This window comes from Capra hircus, chromosome 4 (assembly GCF_001704415.2).
Source record: "Capra hircus breed San Clemente chromosome 4, ASM170441v1, whole genome shotgun sequence".
NCBI lineage: Eukaryota > Metazoa > Chordata > Mammalia > Artiodactyla > Bovidae > Capra > Capra hircus.
The window spans coordinates 54,630,539-54,648,983 of record NC_030811.1 but is presented as its reverse complement, the minus strand read 5'-3'; the positions used below and the strand labels follow the sequence as shown (position 1 = coordinate 54,648,983).

The 18,445-nt window shown below is 52.2% G+C and overlaps 1 pseudogene; it reads left to right on the top strand.

Annotated features, from left to right (window-relative positions):
- On the top strand, positions 829-5,157 carry LOC102185805 (annotated as a pseudogene).

Genomic DNA, 18,445 nt, shown 5'->3' with positions numbered 1-18,445 from the left:
CTGCTCTCATTCATCTTTTCTGCATTTTACTGGTAGTTGTGTGTGTGTGAGTTTCTGTGTGTGTTTGTGTGTGTGATTGTGCATGCAAGCAAATTCCACAAAATTTAATCACATGTTCTGTTTATGAATGCCAACAGTTTTAAAATGGTTTGTGCAAACAGAGGCTTCTCAACCTTTTGGGTGGCCCTAGTTACGTTTACTTTTATCCCCAGAAAAATAAAGGATTGACTAAGCAAATAAAGTAAATGGGATTGAAAATAGGAGGAAAATTCAACCAAGTTCAGGACTAACAATTTAAAGAGCAAACTCACTGACCTCAGTGAGTGAAATTTTAGCCATTTCTGCACTCTGTTTTCCATGCTATAGGGTTTTCCTTTCTGGGTTTCATTTCCCAGCAAACCCAGAGAGAGAAGGACACTTGACCTATTCCAGCTACTTGCCCTCTCTGCGCCTTTGTCTTTGTCTATCTCTCTTTGCTCATCTGTGTCTCTCTCTTTGTTCTGTGGCCCAGACCCTCCGCCTCATTCTCTCCCAAATCTAACCCTTGCCAGCAGCATCTACATTCAAAACATCACCTCTCAGAAACGAAATACTGAGACCCACCCCACCCCCCAGGAGCATCTGTTGACCATCCTGCTTGTGTTTCTGTGTTTTGATGATTACCAAAGAGATAAACCCCAGCCAGAAAGCTAACATGTGGCCTGAATCCATGATGTGCAATCCCAGCTCCTCCCTGTCTGATGAGATTATGAAACTCCCCATGGGCAGGGCCTGGGAAAAGAGGGTAGATAAAATGGGGAACCGCAGCAGGAGAGAAGCAGCAAGGTCTGCAGCCAGAATGGAGGGCAAGCTGTACAAAGGACAGGACTACAAGACAGAGTTCCAACCCCGGGACTACTTAAAGACCTTCTATGCCTTCGATTCAGGCACCGTAGCTGAAAATGAAATCTTGAAATTCAACCTGAATAATCTCTTTGAAACTTTCTCTCCAGGTGAGTGTCTGGTCTCCATCTCAGGCAGACGATGGGGCTGCGCCTTACAGGAAGGGCTCTTGGTGGCAGGGGACCTGGCCTCTGGGACACCACTCACCTAGGATGCTGCAAAGGCAGGCAGCCCAGCTGTGAATCCACGAGGACTGTCGCTGGTTGGCCACTCGGGGAACCCAAGCACTGGCCTTTGCAGCCCAGGAACCAGGCCTGAATCTTTGACAGTCCATCTCAGTTTCTTGCCCTGTGAAATGGGAAGGTACCTCCTGAACTGTGCGGCTCACAGACTCATGCTGGAAGGGATAGGCGACAGCAGATATGAGCATACTGCCTCCCCTTCGGTAACATAAAAGGGGCTTTATAGCCTGGTCTCTTGAGCCGCCTTGAAAACCTGATGAAACATCTGGTATATACACAACACAGAAACACTCCTAATCTTTTACACAAAATTAAGAGGATTCATGGATACCCAAAGCCAAACCACAGAGCTCAGTTTACAAATTTCTGCTCTGAGTTGTCAGGCTGGGGGGACCGGCAGAGATTATCACCCAAGTCCTCCATGCACACAAGGGAGGCTGAGGTGCAAGACACCAGGCTGGCCAGCCCAGGTCAGCCCACCTCTCACTGGCAGTAGAAAATCTCAAAATCAGTTCATGCAGGGCTGCCTTGCACAGTTGCACAGGGAGTGCACTGAACAACTAGGGGGTTACTCAGTCATTCAACAAACCTTGCCCTATGTATTCGATGCCAAGAAGGAGATCAAGCGAGGTCCACAGAAATACAGACAAATGAAAGCTTAAGGCTCACAGAGAAATTTTAGGAGACTCTGGAGGAAGGACTGGGATTAAGCCTTGGAAAATGGACTGGTTTCAATGGAGGAGGATGGAGGGAGGAAGCAGGGAGAGGAAGGCGATGTACTTATATTGCTCTTCCCCCAACTCACCACAAGATCCTCTTGCCTTCCGTGATTGGTTGAGCCACTGGCTCAGCTCTCATCCTTTACCAGAAGCTCTGTCCTTGCAGCAAGGAGGTGGGAGGGGGCTGTGGGGTCACTCTCACCATTGCTTAAAACCCAGAGTCAGAAGACTTGCCAATGAACCAGCTTCTACCAAGAAGTCAACCTGAAGGCTGCCCAGAAGGGCAAGCCTTGTCCTACCAGGGCTCCAGTAGCAACCCTTGAGGCAGCAGGGGAATCCAGTATGTGCCAGCCTGTGCCCCACCCTCCTCTCACCCTTCTGAGCCCCAGGCATAAGGTCTTGAATCCTCAGACAGTCCACGTAACTGCCCAAGGCAGGGTCAGATCCCCTGGGAGTCACCCTGGGGAAAGGGCAGAGCCTGGCATCTCCATCCACCACAACTGGCATGGAGTTGGGTGTCTGCCCCCCACACCTGGAACAGGTTATCTCTTGCAGGAGGCATCGGAGGCGACATCCTGATCGACGTCGGCACTGGCCCCACCATCTACCAGCTTATCTCGGCCTGCGAGGCCTTCCAGGAGATCATTCTGTCAGACTACTTGGAGCTCGAACTCCAGGGGGTGGACAAGTGGCTGAAGAAGGACCCGGGGGCCTATGACTGGTCCCCAGCAATACGTGTGTGGGCTCGAGGGAGACAGGTATCCACAGTCACCATCCTTCTCAAAAGACGTCTCCCATCCTCACAGGCCTGAGCCTGAGCCTGCCACCCTGCATCACTGGCCAGCTCCCTCTAGCTTGTTCCTAACCCGCTTGGGTCTCTGTACCTCCCTCCCTTTGAGTGAGTCCCACCTGCAGCCTCAGAGTTGCCTGTGCTCAAAGCTTTGGTTACCTGATTTGCTCTCCTTGTTTTGCATCCCTTCCAACCTGTGGGACCTTTTTCAGTCCCTCCTCTTCCTGGAAGCTCCCCTGATTGCTCCAGCACATGCAGATCTCTTTGCTCTCAAAACTCGTGGTTCAGCTTCCACGTTACCTAGTGTTGGAGGGGCACATGTTATGGGAAGACATGAGCTTCTTGGAATCACCCACATCTATCTCCTCCACAGTGCTACCAAGTCCCAGAGACCAACAGCACTCACCCCCTCCAGGCACCTTCCCCATCCAGTTCACAGAGAGGGAATCCATCAACCAGAGTCCAGGAAACCGAAGCCCAGATGTGGAGAGTGACCTCTAGGCCACCTTAGAGCAGGACAAAGACCACACTTTAAATTCCTGTCCCATCTTTCGGCCATGGGGGCCGGACCAAATTACAGACAAGGGCAGCCTGAAATGGAACAGGGCCTCAGGGTCTCTGAGAACAAGGGTCTCTGCATCAACCCAGCCTGGGCTTCATACATTCTTGTCATCATTCACAGAGAGCATTCTGAGAGTCAGGTCACTTCCAGATGCTGGGAATAGCACAGTGAATCAAGCCTCTGCTCCCTGGAGCTCACATGCTTGTAGGAAGCACAATGCCCCCAAAGTACATGGAGGTAGGATTCAGGGAAAAACAAGCGTTCTAGAGAAGACTCTCCAGCTGCAGGGGCCTAGAGAGGTATAGGTGCTATGTTAGGTGGGAGGGTGTCTTACTCACCTTGAGCCATCATACGAAATGTCACAGATGCGGCGGCTTGAGCAAAGACGCTCACTTCTCACATTCTGCAGGCTGGGAGCTCAGGATCCGTCCTTGAACTTGGTGAGGGTGCTCTTCCTGGCCTGTAGATGCCATCTTCTTGCCATGTCCTCTGAAGAAGGAGAGGGAGAATCAGCTCGCTCTCTAGTCTGTCTTCTTGTAAAAGGCACAAATCCCATCATGAGTGGCCCCTGCTCATGATCTCATTTACCTCTATTTACCTGTCAAAGGCTCCATCTCCACATACATCCACATACATGTTAGGGTTTCAGCATATGAATATGACGGGGATACAATTCAGTTCCCAGCAGACAGCAAGAGAAAGCCTCTCCTCTAAGAAAGAGCACTTTGAGCAACTCCCTGGGAGATGTGAGGGAGAAAGGATGAGAGTCAGGCAGAGGGGATGGCAAGGGCGAAGGCCCAGCTGTGGGAAAGAGCTGTTTTAAAGAAGGATATTTACAGGCTCAGGGGCTGCAGGGAGGAGGAATGCGGGTATATTGCATACTGGGGGCAGAGTTTCAGCATGGGGGATGACAAGTTTTGGAATTAGGAAATGGTGATAATTGCTCACATTGTGAATGCAGTTAATGCCCCTGGATTGCACAAAGTGACTGAAACGGCAAATGTTTGTTATATGCCTTTTGCAATTGAAAATTAATAATGCAATATGCTAAAATTGAGTTATTCAAAAGAAAGACAGAAAAAGGAGGAGGAGGAAGTGGAGAAGGAGGAATCAGATGTCAAATGCACTGTCACCTATCAGCTGTGTGGCCTTAACCAAATCACTCAACCTCTGTGTGCCTCAGTTTCCTGATCTGTATAATGGGAGAAATATGATGTTCTTCATAGGCCCATAGGAAGCCCTCCTTAGGGTATGGGGGATGTTGTCCTAATTGTCATTGTCACCTCGTTGACCCTCCCTCACAGGAGCAAGTGGCAGGAGAAGGAGGCCCGGCTCCGAAGGACAGTCACGCGGTTACTGACATGTGACGTGAACCAGCCCCATCCTCTGGGGTCTGCCCAGGTGCCCGCAGCAGACTGCGTGCTGAGCCTGCTGGCCCTGGAAGGCGCCTGCCAGGACATGGACACCTACCAGGCAGCCATCCAGAACCTGGTCGGCCTCTTGAAGCCAGGCGGGCACCTGGTCACCTCGGTGGCCCTGCGCTGCCGTGAATACATGGTGGGCTCCAGGAAGTTCTTTGGCCTCTCACTGGAGAAGGAGACAGTGGAGAAGGCCTTGCAGGAGGCTGCCAGGTGCTAAAGTGCCAGTACAGCCCCATCAACTACTCAGAGGCCCAGTGCATTAACGAGGGCCACTGTTTTGTGGTTGCCCACAAGGGCCCCGGGGCCTGAGGCCAGTTTGGCAGACAGGGCCTCCCCAGAGGGAGAAGTCAGGGTCCCAAAGTCTAGTAAGTCTGGAGCCCCCTGCTGCAGAGTCAGCCTGAACACCATCCCTTCATCTTGCACTATGTCCCAAGGTCACACTTGATAAACAGGTTCTCCCTGCCCCCAGCCCAGAGATCTGTCTCCCACACCCATTCCCTGCATCAAATATCCTACACCAAAAATCAGAAAAATAAAGTGGTCCGGCTACATGTTGTCTTGATTTGGGTCTCCCACCCCCTTATGCAGACCCTAGACAAGGATTGAGAGCAAATAGATCTTGAAGAAGAGTCACCAAGGACATCACCATGGTGAGAACTGGAATCATCTGCTGGGAAGTCACCCATCCTCAGGGAGCTGAGACATTTATTCAGCAATACTCAAAGGGGTTGTTCAGGGGTACCACATTAACTGGACAGCATTTTCAGCCTGCCAATTCGTGCGTATAGGGCAGGACAGGCTCAGGCAAAGACCTGAAGGGCTGGTCCCTGGAAGCTGAGCGCAGGCTGAGGGGATGGGAAGAGCCTGCAAGAGCATGTGCCGCTCACACGCACACCCCATGAGCTGAAGTGTGGGGCCGGTTCTGGGCAGTCTGGCCCATCAGCTGAAGGAACAGAACTGCAGGTTCTCAAAGGACAATAGCATCCTTAAGAACTGGATGATTTCTAGGAAATCTCCTATTAACCTTGGGTGGGAAAACTGACACGTGAGAGGAAAGGTGACTGGTCCACGGGTGCTCATGGAGTCCACTGCCGTCAGAACTGGCACCAAGGTCCAGGTGAGGATGGACCTGTCTGGGAGATGGAGCTGCTGGGAGTGGGCACAGGTGGGACCTGGAAGACCCAAGGGGAGCAGGGTCTGCAATCAGCCCATGGACTCTGTGCCCCTTGTTTTTTCTGCTTGAGGTCACCCCATCGGCCCAGCACCCTGGGCTTAGGAGGAAAACCAAACTTGCTCCCCCAGAATATCTGTGAAGGGAGGTTACTAGGGACCAAGAAGGTGATGGAGCCTCAGGGAGTGGTCATCTGAACCAGGGGAGGTAGAGCAGGGAGTCTGGCTGCCCCCTCCACATGACCAAGAATTGGAGCTTTGGGAAGACCTGAGTCACGTCTCTAGAAGCACCTTCACGGGGTCATGTGTCTCTCAAGACACTCCTTGTCCACGCAGCCGGCCAGCTCGCAGCCCAGCCAGCTGCTGACCCTGGGCTGACATGTTCTCTCTGGCATGTGGGAGAGTGTTGGCCTTCCACCACCCAAGCCTGGCTACCTTGTGAAGCCCCTGATGCTCTCTGAACTGGGGCATGGGCCCCTCACAGCTCCCACTGTCCACTGTAGTCCATACCCCACACAGCAGGCCCCCTGGGCAAATGCAGTCAAGCCTCTGGACACAGGACCAGGTCTCAACAGGTAAAAGCCTGCAAGTCCCTCCAGCACCTGGCAGCCGCCTCCTGTCCTGAGGTCACCACGCAGGGCTCCCTGAACCAGTTCAGCCGGCACATCCTCCCTACACAGCTCATTCTGTCTCCTCCAGCCCATGTTCCAGCTCTGAACAGCTTCCTACAAGGAAAGGGCAGGGAGAAGAGTTGAGCCAGGACATTTTACCAATTTGCTAGCCTGCTGCTAAAGCCCAAAGTTTTCCCAACAGGCTTCCATTGTGTTCTGGGGGGTCCTTGAGCCTTACAGCAGAAGGCAGCAACAGGAAAGTCCTCTTCTTCCCTACCTCAGTTGGGTCTTGGGGTTCAGGCAGCAGAGAAGGGGCGATGCGGTGGCCATGGCTCCCAATGGCCACCAGAGGGCACTGCAGGGCAGAAAGTGGCAGGCAAAGTGCAGGAAGGACAGATGTCAGGGGCCTCCTTAGGAAAGAAAACTCCATAGTTAGGCCACTTTTTGGCTCACTGGGGCCCTTCCAGGCCTCACTGAGGCCTGAACCCATGACTAGCCCACTCAGAGGAGCCGGAGAACCCTTGGACAGACGGAACCTCCGTGAAGCCAGAACCCTCCTGTCTCTGTGTATCCTGGACACTGCATTTCAGCTGGGAACCAGGAGACTAGGGCTTTGCAAAGGTAGGGACTGGGGGCAGGAGAAGGGGACGACAGAGGATGAGATGGCTGGATGGCATCACTGACTCGATGGACGTGAGTCTGAGTGAACTCCGGGAGTTGGTGATGGACAGGGGGGCATGGTGTGCTGCGGTTCATGGGGTCGCAAAGAGTTGGACAGGACTGAGTGACTGAACTGAACTGAACTGAACTGATGCATAACAGGGGAAGTGAATCATCTGGGAATCATGATGAACCATGGATTCTGAGCAAATAGGTCCCATGCAGCAGGGCCTGGGACACTATTCCCAGCAAGCCTAAGGCTACCTGGTTGCTGCTGGTCCAAGGGCCGTACTTTGAAGTACAGCACATCAAGGAATGTATCCTGATTTCTTATTTCTTCCTGAAAAACCAGTGCTTATGGGCAACCTTTGAGTTGGCACCCCTAACTTCCTAACTCCTGTCTTTAGAAAAAAGAGGGCGGATGTCCAGCGTTCCTCCCAGGAAACATCCCTGTCCCCCTTCTCTTACCCCGAGTTGGTGGGCTCTCCTCCCCCTGCTCCTTGATGACTATCCCCCTCAACCATGGAAGCCCTCAGGGTATGAACTGAGGGAGCCTCCGACTCCTCACTCAGCAGTTTCCTGTCTGGCCTGACAGTTTCTGCCACTCCTGACGCTGGTGTGTGTTTCAAACAACTAGATAAATCTCAGCCAGACCTTCATGGCTCTTGACCTCTCCTCCATCCCCACCCCCACATCTCCTGCCCTCCTCTGAGCTCCTACAAAGCAGAGGGCACAGGGTGGTTTCACGTGAGGCCCCCAAATGCAAAGTGAGTTCCACAAAGGGGCTGCCGTCCAACATTCCCAGCTCTAGACCCTCAAAGAGGACTGGGGAGGGGCTGGCTGTGGGTCCCACCCTGAATATACAGGAGAGTCACCCAGGGAGCTGGAACCTTCGGTCAGCCTGGGCCTCCCCCAGACCAACTACCTCAGAACCTCTTGGAGGTAGGGGATGCAGGCAGCAGCATTTCATCACACTCTCCTGGGGATCTGAGTGTGTAACCCCAGTGGAGAACTACTCACCTGGGCCAGTGCTTCTGAAATGCTCTTTTGCTCATGAACCACCAGGGCTCTGATAAAACCCAGAGTCTGAGTTCGTAGGTCTGAGGTGGGCTCAGAATTTGCATTTCTAACCTGTCCCCAGGTGATACCTCTGCAGCTGAGCCCAGAGCCAGTCTGGGAAACAAGACTATAGAGAAGGGACCCTCCTCTCAGCCTCCAGCCTGGGCACACACTAGTTGGAGGATGGTACCAAGGAACATAATAGAGTGTGCCAAGTGCAAATCAAGACCCCTGAGGGACCACATTCTTCAGATCTGGAGTCTTGAATGACTTACAAAAGCCTTCTGAATCACCAAAGACAGATCATTCCGCATAGCCTCTACTAATACGTTATTGGGACAGTTCAGGAATCACTCATTCCTTGTAGAAGTTCATCCACAGAGAAACTGTATTTTAGCCTTACCTGCTCTCCCACCCTCCTGACAACAGTGTCTGGCTGCCTCCACTTGCCTGTCCTGGGCCCCTCCAACTCAGCAGCTCCAAATGCAGAGTCTCCACCCCCCATCTCTGCTCTTCTTCCCATGCTCCCATAGCCGTGGTCACTCTTGAGCTCAGAATGACCCTTTGATCTCTTCCTCTCTCACCTCCAGCCAAGCCCGGCCCTGAACCTGGACATCCCAGCCTGAGAAGGGTCAGGGTTCCCACAGCCCTGGACTCTGACAGCAGGATGGGCATCCCAGGGAACTCGTTAGAAATTCATATGCTCAGGTCCCAGCCCAGACCTGCAGGAGCAGAGCTGCACTTTAACAAGATCCCTGCAAAGCTCTGCTATAGACATGCAGGGATGAAGACAGGACACAGAGGAGGGGAGGAGCCACGGAGGGGGAGCTGGGCTCCTTCCCAGGAGTCTCCTCTCCAGCCCTCCTCACACTCACAGCTCAGCTCAAGGGTTGGGGTTCCTGCCCCCCCTCATGGAGCACATGCTCCCTCCTCACCCGTCCATCCCCACCACATCACCTGTTCCTTCATGCACCTGTCCTTCTGCTTCTGTGTCCCTCCCTTCCCACCCTGGAGAGGACATTCGTTTCGCTGCAGCACACCCAGTGCCCACCACGCAGTATGAATGCATGACTATTGCTGAATAAAGACCTTGCCTGTGTGAAAGTGACTATTATTGTTGCTGCCATCTTCACCGTCTGATCTTCAAAGCTTCTAAATCCATCGAATCCAGCAGTTTGTTTCACTCCCTCTACATGTCAAATGGGCCCCAGTCCAACAACTTGGTGCTTCAGGTAGAGGAATGAGATATCAAAGTGTGTGCATGAGCGGGGAAGACTGCAAACCTGACCAAACAGCTTCCCTTCCCAGCAGACAATCTGTCTCATCAAATGACTTTGCTTTTCCTCCCGCTGAGGAGATAAGTCCATTTCTCCCCGTCACCTCCCCTCTCCCAGTCTGACTCAGTCACGTGTCTTGGTTTGGTGGCTACAACATCAGCAAATACAATGCCAGGACAGGCTTGAAAAAACACTTGCACATGAGAATTGTTCCATCTCATGCTCCTTGGTATTTATCCAAGAAACTTGAAAACATATGTCCAAACCAACGCCTGTACACAGAGGTATACACCAGCTTTATTCATAATTGTCAAAACTCAGAAGCAATCAAGATGTCCCATCCATAAAGGGATAAATAAACTGGTTCATCTAATAACAATAATATGAGGTGTAAAAAGTAATGATCTCTCAAGCCCTAAAATTCAAGGAGGAACCTTAAACAAGACCCCATGGACTATACAGCCTTGGAATTCTCCAGGCCAGAATACTGGAGTGGGTAGCCTTTCCCTTCTCCAGGGGATCTTCCCAACCCAGGGATCGAATCCAGGTCTCCTGCACTGCAGGCAGCTTCTTTACCAGCTGAGCCACAAGGGAATCCCAGAACAATGTTACTGAGTGCAAAGAGCCCATCGGAAAGGCTACATTCTGCAGGATTCCAACCCTATGATGACTTCCTGGAAAAGGCAAAACTATGGAGATAGTAGAAGGATCAGCTTTTGCAGAGATAGGGGAAAGGAGGTGTTAATAGGGTGAGCACAGAAGACATTTCGGATGGTGAAACTACCCTGTATGACACTGTAATGGTGGGTGTGTGTCTTTACATGCAGTTGTCAAAATCCATAGAATGTACCAGAGTAACCAAAAGAAAGCTGTGGACTTTGAGTGGTAATGACACACCAATCTAGATTCGCTGATTGCAACAAACATACCCATCTATGGGGTCGCAGAGTCGGACACGACTGAAGTGACTTAGCAGCAGTAGCAGGGGCTGTTGATAGTACTGGAGGCTGAGCAGGGACAGAGGTCTATGGGAACCCTCTCTATTTTCTGTTCAGTTTCACTGTGGACATAAAACTGCGCTAAACAATAAAGTCTTTAAAAAAAAATGTGCTCATACACTGGAGCTTGTTTCCTGTCTGGCTGCTCTGGGGACCCTGCATTTTGGAACATGTGCAAAGCCCGGTGGCCTCTGGATCCTGGTGGCCATGCCATTGCCATCGCCCAGGCCAACATGGAGCAACCGCCAGACACGTGAGTGAGGGCCTCTCGGAATGTCGGCGCTGCCAGGTGCCATCTGAGCACAGAGTAGCCAAACCCGCCCTGGCCAGGAGCCCTGAGCAGCCAAAGCACAGGATCACAAAATAATAGTGAATGTTTCTTGTTTTTGGTCTCTGTTTGGGGAGAAGTTGTTATCACACAAAACATAGCTGAAGCACAGAGCCTTCAGTTCATGATGGCAGACATAAGAAGGTGTCTGGAAAAGCAGGAAGGGCTCAGACAGCAGAAATCCTCCCTGGAGGAGGGCAATGGGGGCTTGACACAAGGAAAGACAGGCATTCTTCTGCTGAGGAGGCTGGCGGGGGAGCTCATGCATGGTGTGGGAGAAGGGAGTAAGCTCCCTGTCACTGTGGGCTGTGCAAACAGAGATTGAGGGCTCCTGCAAAATGGACAAGAGGGTCCCCTGCAGCCCAGAACGCAGGGGGAGTTTAATCTAGAGGAAGTACCTTCTGGCCCTCCCTCTAGTCCCCAGGCTGAAGGTGCAAGTCTGGAATGGGTGAGGCTGGCTGCCCTGAGATATGGCCCAGTGAGGGTGAGCACCAGGAGAGAGGGGAAAGACTGGGGCCCCTGGGAGGGTCATCAAGATCTCCTGCAGGAGCTGGTGTGGGCGCGGAGGGGTTCCACAGGTAGACTAGGGGTTAAGGCCTGGAGGTGGGTCCGTGGGGAGAGGGCTGATCATCCTGGCAAAGAGATTGGTATGATCTAAGGCAGAGGGAAGATGGGCTGGGGTGGGGTGCCCAGATCAGAAAGACTGGGTGGCTGGTGGGTTGTACTCAGTGGATAAGAAGATGGAGAAACAGGAAATGTCTGAATAAATAGGGTCTGGCATGCCAGGATGCCTGATGCCCCTTCCTTGGGAAGGGGAGGGCCAGAAGCAAAGGAGGGTGCTTCTCCATGGTTATGGTGGAGGTGGGGGGTCAGAGGCTTTCCCAGAAGGACCAGGGTCAGGAAATCCTTACTCTGCAGACATAGCCATGCCCACTGGAGAGGTCAGCCCAGCTGAGACCCGACAGGACCCACAGGGTTACAGACAATCAGGGGACACATCTGTAAGGAAGGGAGAAATCCATTTCATCCTCTTGGTAGACTCCCTGAAACATGGGAAATTAAACGATGAGCTTCTCTTTGTAATGATAACTTGTGGATCTGAGAAAGAGGCCTGCTGTCAATTCTGGCAGTAGTAAATTACTCTTCCGCCTCTCCACACACGGAGTTATAGTCCCTTTTTATACCTCAAAGAGCAGAACTGCTTGTTTTTCTTTAAATATCACAAAAAAGGAAATCTTCTCTACTGTGGCAGCAAAGGCAGGAAGCTTCTGAAATCCATTAAGAGAGCACAGCATTTGGCTTTCAGACAGCCAAATAGCCCCTCACACCTGCACGCGGTGCTGGGGGTGGAGGGGGAGGGGGACCGAATACCAAAGTGGTTGGAAGAGGCCACCATGGATGGAACCCGCCTGCTGTCAGCCTCCTCAAGAGCTGGCGGGAAAGGCGAGTCCCAGTGCAGCCAGGCCCCTTGAAGGCCTTGGAGTCAACCACCCAATTCTCAGCAGGGAAAACTGAGATTCAGGAAGAGGGGGAGCAGCCTTTGGGCTTGCAGCTGAATGGTGACCCGGCGCCCTGTTGCTGGGAAGCCTGGACTCCAGGCACAGCTGAGCCTCTCATCAGCTCCGTGGCCTGGAGTGTGGTGGGTCGCCCGCTCCCTGACGTGAGGGGGTGGAGGGATGGTGTTGCCTGGGCTCCTTCTCCATCTCATCTTGGTGGCACCCCACACTAAAGGCAAGGGGCCTGGTGGGCACAGTAGTGTCCACTGGAGGGCCGCCGGGGAGGGCCTCGGTGACCTTCAAGTCAGGAGGTGAGGGAGGGAGCCAGGCAGGTGTCTAGGCAGGGGGCTCCCAGGCAGTGGGAAGAGCAGAGCAAATGACCCTGAGAGGGAGAGTGAGTGGCTGGCGAGTTCCAGGCGCAGGGTTATGCAGGGATATACGTGTGCGTGAGTGTGTGTGTGTGCAGGCATGTGTGCGTTGTTCACGCAAAGGTTGTGTTTGTGCACACAGGGGACACATGCCTGCAGATCTGGAGTGAAGGCTGTGCTCTTCGTGCAGGGCTGTGTGTGTATGTGTGTGCGCATGTATGTGTGCATGTGTGTGTGTCCACGTGCCCATGTATGGAGAGCCTAGAGGGCCCAAGTAAGGCCCATGCCCTTCCTCTCAGGGAGGTGAGAGTCATTTCTGGCACTTGAGCAGAGGCGTGACAGGATCAGACTTGGCTTTCAAGGCCCACTGAGGGGGCCGTCTCTGCCTCGGGCCCTGGCTGCTGCCCCGAGGCCACTCCCACCCAGGCCTAGGACTAGGCTGAGCGGTGCCTCCAAAGCTCTGCTCACAAGGCACGAAGCAGGGGGTGCGAGCAGAGGTGAGGGGGTGCAGCAGAGCTGGGGCAGGGTGATGCTGCTGTGATCAGTCTGGGCAAGTAATTGTAGAAGAAAAGCCCAGCGTCTCCCTGGGTCAGGGCTGCAGCTCAGAGGGCCTTGTAAATAATGTTCTGAATAATTAAAAAGAGTCTGCATTCCCCTCCTCCTGCCTCTGGAGAGGGATGTTCACCTGCAAATAATTGAAACCAAAACCAGCATCTGCATGACTCCCACACTCAGGCTCTGTGTGAACCACTGGGACCCCGGAAGATGCCTGAGCAGCAGGAGCGGTTCAACTCAGCTGTTCAGCTCAGCCCTGGTGGGCGTCCCAGCTTCTGGCCCCAGAGTCCAGCAACCTGGGCTTACTATTTCTGAGCCCAGAACGCGGCCCATAGGATGGGCGAGGGGGAATGGGGGTCACTAGGCCCCCTCCACAATGAGAAGGGTTTCTGGAAGGTCAAGGCTGTCTGTGTGGATGGCTCAGTAGGTCCAGTCTCTTCTGACTTAACAAGGGGCCTCCACTGACCATTTGGCGGCAAGAAGACTCTGGCTGATAGACTGCGGGAAGGGCTGCCAGTGTTGATGGAACACGATTTCAAAAAGAAAAGAAAAAGGCTATGTAAATCAAGTTAGAATTGTGTCATGTAACTGAAAAAAGGCAACAGAAGCAAGGCTGAGCCCTACTTCTGGGTCGCTGAGAAGTCAGCTGAAGTCCTAGACCAAGTGCCAAGTCCCCACTTGGCTCAATTTTCCTCAGGGAAAGGCACTGTTCTGGCGAGTCTTAGTTGAGTTCTGGTAACAGGTAGGCCTGAGAGAGGCCATGGGATCTGGGCCCCCACCTTGGAGCTGGACCCCGTGGTCACTGCCCCAGGCCCACAGGTGGCAGTGGTCTGGCTCAACTGCTGGCTACCCCGTCCCAAGACACCTTGTAGGTGAAAAAGGCCAGGGGGACTCTTGGAGCCTAGAAGGTCAAGTTCTACCTGCCAGGAGGATGTGTCCCACCTCACTCACAGCCTGTCCAGGTGATGGTCCACCTCGATGAAAACCAGTGCACCTCATTTTGTCTGGCAGAGGCCCAGGGAGGAGAAATGGGATCTCCCCGTCCTCCCATACCTCTGTCTCTGTCTCTCTTGTCTCTCGCTGTCTCTCTGTGACACACATACACACACGCACACACGCACAGGAAAGAGGACACGCCTCCCTCCCAGCTCAGGGCTCCAGCCACCTTGCTGCACACAGCCTGCACGCGGAGCACTCTATCTCCCAGAATCTCTGACCTCCCCAGTCCCACAGCCAAAACCAACTGCTGGCACCCGATGAATTAACTCTTCCCAGACACTGAACTCCCAGGTAGAGCGGCAGGGATGCGCTGAGGCCTGCCTGAAATCATGAAAGGGAGTCAGGTTAAGCGTTCTGAGTGGGGGGTGGGGTGCTGCAGAAGCAGATTTAGCCCCTTTTCATCTGCTTAAAGGAACAGAACCCCCGAGAACTCTGTGCCCCTGCCAGGGAGCTGGAATCTGACCAGATGGAGGTATTCTCCCTCTACCTGCCCTGGGCAGGATTATCTGGGCAAACTTTGCTTTCAAGTCTTGTTGGCAGTGATGGTTGTGGTAGTAGTGACAGTTGTCAGCTATGAAGCACCCACCTACTATGTGCCAGGCACTGACTTCCTCTCACCTATGACCTTCTACTTGAGCTAGGTGCCCTTATTGGATTTTACAGTCAAGGCAACAAAAAGTTGGTGAAATCAAGAAATTGGCTGAAACTCACACAGCTGGCAAGTGACGTGCCTACATAAGAATGTAATCCCTATGCCATCCTGCCCCATCCCTGGCGCTCTAATCTTCCCTCCTCTCCTTCATTTCACCCCATAGCACCTACCTACATGTGACTTACTATTACTTGATTTAATCATCTGTTTATGGCCTGCCTCCCACAACAGAGTCTCACAGCCACAAAGGCAGGGATTCTCAACTCTTCTGTTCCTCAGGGCAACAACGGTGCCTGGCACAGAATAGGTACTTGATAAATAGTAGCTGAATGAATAAACAAGATGTTATGAGATTGCTCCAGGCCCTGCTGCCTGTGCCCCAAATCCCTGTGATCCATGTTGCAAGGAGACAGATGTCCAAAGGGAGGTAGGAAAAGTTCTCCTGAGAATTTGAAAAAGGCATTGATGAGGAGGTGTCCTTTGCTGCAAGCCCATGAAGGGTGGAAAGGAAACACTTAGGAACAGAGTTGAGGAAAGGGGCTATTCCAGGCTGTAGGTTGATATCAATTAAGGACCTGCAGAGAAGAGGAAGGGTCTGGAAACCTAGAGCAGAGCTGCCTCTGGGTAGGGCTGTGACTGTGGGGCTACAAGCCAGGCTTTTGTGTAGACTGTGGGGGAAGATGTGAGGTCAGAGGCAGCCCAGGGGAGTCTCACTCAGCCAGGCAGCTTCACCCCGAGAGATACAAGGCTTCTCATCAGAGTTCCAAAAACATGGACTGCCTTCCCCAATGGGGCTCCAAAGTGATCATTACCATCTGCCGCTTTTGTACCTAGCCTCAGAAGCCCTGTATTACCGGCCCACACTGGAGCTGGAGTGGAAACACAGAAAGCCTGCTGGGGTGATTGAAACCCTTCACTCCAGATGAATCACACCTCTAAGTGGCCCCCCACCCACCCTGTGCGGCAGGATATTGCCCCTTCTAAGCAAGCAGGGACCAGAGGGGGCTGCTGATTAGCAGGAGACCCAGCTGCCAGGGCTAGCACTGCTCTGCTCTCCTGAAGTTTCAGCTAGGCAAGGGCTGCGGGGGAGGGGGTGCAAAATCCAGGGCCTCCTGGAGTAAACCTTGGCTCTGAATCATATGGAGCCTCCAGGGCTGGGAACCTGGCTTTGTCATGCCCCAGTTCCTTATTTTCCAAATTTACAAGAAAAGATGCCCTGACTCTCTAGGGTTTGGAACGGGGATTCACAACAACCTGGGAACGTTGAGAACCAGAGGGCTGAAGGCACTCTCTGAAGGCAGCCTCATAGAGCCCATGAACATGGGGAGCAGAGAAAAGGGGTGTGCAGGGGAGGCCTTGGCACCCCCAGGGAGCTAAGAGGGGTGCAGCCTGAGTGATCACTGGGGTTTTTCATCCCAGACCTTCCCTCTGCTGCATTTTCTGGCCTAGGCTTCTCTGAGATACCTCAAGTCCTTATAAATTCTCCTCTTCTTCTTCAATCTGTTTCGAGAGGATTTTCATTGTTTCATATTGGGGTTTGCAAAGATTACAACAGTCTCTCTCCGCCCACATGCTCTTTTGCAATTGGCCCTTGCCACTCCCCAACAAGAGTGAAATCTATGTCCCCTGCCCTGGCCCTGCGACTGGCCTAGCTGGTGGAATGAGGCATCAGTGATGTTCCAGGGCTTCCGGTTTGGGCATTAAGAAGACCTGGTAGCTTTTACTTATGCAGGCTGAGGGGAGCCGATGGCCAGGTAAAAAATCGCCATGCCGTCAGGAAAGCTCAGCTAAGCCACCTAGAAAGGCCATGAGGCACAATGCCCACCAGGCCCCAGCTAGTCCAGCCACCTTGGCCCAGGCTTCAGCTTTGCGAATTAAGAAGTCTTCTTGCGTGATCCAGCCCCAGTAGACAACTCAAAGAGCTGGCCATTAACAACTGAGCTCTCCTCGCTGAGCTCTCCACAAATTGCAGAGGTGTGAGCAAACCAATGATTACTATTGTCTTAACCATTACTTTTGAGGTAGTTTGCAATAATGGATAACAAACAAATTGTAGCCAAAAGATTGCAATCTTCCCTGGAGTCCAGACAATGACAGATCCCATCGTGAGGGACATCAAGTTAGGGTGGGACCTTATGAGCTGAGAAGAAGTTGAGTTCAGATCCCAGCCTTGTCCTGTGTCAGGAAGAGCCCCTGGAGGAAAAAATGACAACCCACTCCAGAATTCTTGCCTGGAAAATCCCATGGACAGAGGAGCCTGGAAGGCTACAGTCCATGGGATTGCAAAGAGCTGGACACGACAGCACGCACGCACTTTCCTCTGTTCGAGTGTGACTCCATTGTTCTAAGAGTCACAGATGCCTTCCTCACCCTGTACCCCACCAAGTCCCGTGAGCATCCCTCCTGGACCCAGCCCATGACCCGGACCTCACAGAGCAATCCACCCTGAGCCGAGGTACTCTTCTCCTTTCTCAGTATCTTTACTCTGCACCTAATACATTCAGTGAGTGTTTCCTCTACGAACGGCTAATAACCATATGGAAGCATGCTCAGCCTCATGAGTAATCAAGGAAATGCAAATTAAAGCAAGAATGAGATTCACCTTCCTGCTTACCAGATTGGCAAAATGAGGACGGATATAAAGGCTCTAGACATGAGTGGACATATTGGGGGTCTTATGCGGCAGGAAGCCGGCAATGTAGAGGAAAATTTAACAGCATCTATTGGAAAAGAACATGGCAGCCCACTCCAGTGTTCTTGCCTGGAGAATCCCAGGGACGGGGGAGCCTGGTGGGCTTCCGTCTATGGGGTCGCACAGAGTTGGACACGACTGAAGAAACTTAGCAGCAGCAGCAGCAGCATTAAAATATAAAATGTCTATCCTCCAATTCAGTATTCCCACGTTGGAGTTTGTGCCCCAGCGAAATACTAGCACATGTTACATGAAGAGGCGTGTGCAAAAATGTTCTCTGCGGTGTAGTCAAAAACTGTGAACCTCTGGAAAGGGAGAATGCCTCTATTATCAAGGGCACTGTACCCCACTCTGGTACACAAGGCTGCCATTACCAGGAATGGTATTTCCTGCCATTTTTCTGCCGTAGCATTGATTACACACATATGTGACATACATAAGTGACATTTACTACATCATTGCTGACACCGAAAGACCTCTAAGACACGTTGTTAAGTGAAAGTGCATCTTTGCAGTACTTTTGTGTAAACAACTTCAAAAGATAGTCCAAAAATTCAAACGTAAATGCAGAATTTAAGATGTGAAAAGGAACTCAGAAAACTGACAAAATGTGTTCTCTGGGGACATGACCTGGGAGGGCCAAAGGAGCTGTTTGTCTCTTTTAGTTTTATTTCTTAATAATGGTAATATATTTGAGTGTTTCTTATGTTATGAAACACTTTTTAAAATTAGTGTCTATGAATACCCATGGGTGCAAATGAGAAGAAACCAAGCTGGGGAGAAGAGCCAGGGCTGCAGTCTGAGGCTCAGACTCAGGGGGAGCACAGGAATGGGGAGATCACTAGGCCCAGGATGGTCAAGGAAGGCAGCTAGGAGGAGGGTACCCCCCAAGGCTGTAAGTAAAAATAGACTTTGGGGTCTTCCCTGGTGATAAGGTAGTTAAGAGTCTGTCTTGTAATGCAGG